The sequence below is a fragment of the Rhipicephalus sanguineus genome, chromosome 7, assembly GCF_013339695.2.
Source record: "Rhipicephalus sanguineus isolate Rsan-2018 chromosome 7, BIME_Rsan_1.4, whole genome shotgun sequence".
In the NCBI taxonomy this organism is placed as follows: domain Eukaryota; kingdom Metazoa; phylum Arthropoda; class Arachnida; order Ixodida; family Ixodidae; genus Rhipicephalus; species Rhipicephalus sanguineus.
In genome coordinates this window covers 163,519,493-163,522,709 of record NC_051182.1, presented here as the reverse complement: position 1 = coordinate 163,522,709, position 3,217 = coordinate 163,519,493, and positions in this window count along the sequence as shown.

Here is a 3,217-nt window from a genome sequence, read left to right as displayed (position 1 = left end):
TTTCGAGCTGCTTTCTGTTTTTTTTATTGATATGATATATAAGGAGATGTTGGCGCACAATTATGGCGCCGGCTACTCCTTAGCTTTTGAGTGAAACTTGAACACATATCTTAAAGTAAAACATACAAGGCAGTTCATGTAAAATAGAACACTCGGGCACACATATGCAAAAACACACTTATAGGCACATATCACAACAAAATGATAAAGAAATGTTCCAAAGACAGCGAATGAAGTCTCTGATAATGTCCGTCGTTAATATTTGGTCCGACCAGCACAAAACAGCAGAGCACACGTCTGGTCTTTAAGAAGATGTATTCGCTCGTGAGTACATAACAGTCGACACGTTATTCACTTCAGCACACACATATGATGGGTGTCATATGAGACTGCGCATAATAAGTACGACATGTGTTTTACAAATGAAAGTTCGGTATTTCTTAGTACTTGTCGGCAACGCCGCTGTCTTGTAAGAAACGTGTTAACGCTTTTAAAGCTTGCGTCTGTAAAACTCTAGTTGGCCACGGACCCAGAAGTTTCCTCAAGCTAAACGGTCTGCGGTCTAATGCCAACAGTTCCGATTTAAGACGGCGTCGCGGCGTGTCATGATGTGGACAGTCTATGAGAAGGTGACAACGTCTTCATCTATAAATCCACATTCGCATTCGGGAGTTTCAGCTCTACCAATTCTGTGCAAAAATTGTTTTGTGTATGCGGTGCCTAGCCTCAATCGGTGAATAAGAGTTTCCATACTTCTATCTAATGCTATCGTAATTTTGAATTCAATGAATGGATCGATGTGATATAAATCACAGCTCTTTGTACTTTGGTCAAACCAAGCAGTTTTGCTCATTCTGAAAGTTGTAGCCTTTATAAGACTACGGAATTCATTTTTCGAAATTGGTGAAGAAATAGTAATATCTTTACGATGTGCTTGTCGTGCCGCTTCATCGGCAGCTGTGTTTCCAGGAATGTTGCAATGACCAGGTATCCATTGGAATTTGATTTCATGTTGTGCCTTGCTTGCTTTGGTGAGCTCTTTCAGCGTTTCGTATGTCATGCTATCACTAATTACTGTCGTGTTTGTACTCGAGAGTGATCTTAATGCGGCCTGTGAGTCGCTGAAAAGTACCCATTTTCTCGCGTCTGCTGCCGAGTTTATAAACTTTATAGCATACAGAATAGCGAAAAGCTCTGCTGTAGTAGATGACGTCGTACGACATAATTTAAATGATTCCTGAATATTGAGCTGTGGTATGATAAATGCCGATGTTGAAGACGTTGTGATACTTGAGCCATCTGTGTAAGCCTGTATGTACCCTGGATACCGCATGTGTATCTGATAAAGCGCTAGTTGTTGAGCAGCTTGGATGAACATGTCTCTCTTTCTGTTAATGCCATCTACTGAGAATTCAATGCTTGGTATTGCAAGTAGCCATGGAGGATAGTCCATTTCAGAGCTCCAAATTTCATTTCTTGGTAATATATGTACATTACTCTGTATTTCTGCATGAGCATTGCTTTTATCCCTTCGTTAAATCTCCAGTGCCAATGGGTGGTCCTTGTGTTGCGTCTGTAAGCGAAAAAAATGGCGGCATGTTTCGATTGTTCTCATGACTGGAAAGGGTGCTTGTCGAGTCTCAGCTATGACAAGGCTGCTGGAAGTCGCTCGCGGAACACCTAGGCAGACGTGCAGTCCCCTAGCTAATAGTCTTTGAAGTCGTTCCTCTGAAGTGCGGGAAAGGCCGTGTAAGACTGCTGCAGAATATGCAACTTTTTGTCGTATTAACGCATTGTGAACAGCGAGCATGGATGATACAGATCCGCCCCATGATGTCCCAGCAATTCTGCGGAGTATATTCACTAGCATATTCACCTCGTTTTCGAGTTTCTTTATGTGAGGTGCCCATGATAGCTGCCTATCAAGTATTACTCCGAGAAACCGATGCTGTGTCACAGTCATTAGTGGTTCGCCTTCTAAATTGAGATTGAAGTTTTTTAACTTCTTACGGGTGAAGGGCAATACAGCTGTCTTTGCGTGCGACAGAACCATTCCTCTTTCTTTTTTAAAAGTTGTTAATATTATTTATGCCGTCCTGCAATGCAATCTGAATTAACCGTACGTCCGTGCCAGATGCCCAAATGCACACATCATCTGCATATAAAGAGTATTTCAACCTAGAAGGCAGTCTTTTAGCTAAATCAGCTATAACACAGTTGAAAAGAAAAGGGCTGAGTACGCTTCCTTGTGGCACTCCCTGTCTGACGTCGTGCTCTGCACTCTTTCCTTCGCTCGTCTGAATGAATATTTTGCGACCTGATAAAAATTTAGATATCCACCGCAAAGACCTGCCGGACGGTCCGAGTTCCAACATACTCAGGAGAACATGAGTGTGACTGACTGTGTCAAATGCCCTTTTGATGTCTAAGAACACTGCGACCGTCAAACTACCACAGGCGTGTTCATGCTCCACATACGTTACTATGTCCAGTATTGCACCATTGTGCATCTCTGTTTCCTAAAACCTGTTAAGTAGTTGGAGAATACACCGGTTCTGTTGCACCACCACTGAAGTCTTGCATCAATCATTTTTTTCCATTACTTTACATAAACTTTCTGTTCTTCGCGTTACATTCCAATTTCTTACTATTGCATTCATTGCTTCGCCGTTGCGGCGAAACTGCGACTCTTTTTTTTTTCGCGTGCAGTTTGCTGGAATTTTTCTAACATAACATGACAGCCGATTTTACAATTGTGATTTTGGTGCTCGTTAAGTGGTGTAAGCATGACTAGATGGCTAAACTCTAGATTTATTGAAATTTTACACAAAATGCGCGCTTTTGAGGTTGATCATTTCGCGTGCAAATTTTCCAAAACGATTTATACGGATGTAGGGTTTCTTTTTTTTTTTTTTGCTGGACTATTTCTTTCTAAATTAAACCGCATGCAAATAAGTAAACGGCTTTCCTTTAGGTCACTAAGTGTTTTGCTCGGTCAAAGAATCATGAAATCGAATAATTTATTGACCACAAACCCAGTTAAAATTTATTGTTTGCAAGAAGCAATGTCTTCCTCAAATACCTCCTAGTTATAGCGTTGCCAAATGGTGGGCCAGACTAAGTGATATTGATTTCAATCGAAGTGATTTCCATCATTTCTTGAGCTTTCGAACCAGCCCCATTTCCCGATTTGAAAAATTGTTGTCGTTACGATACC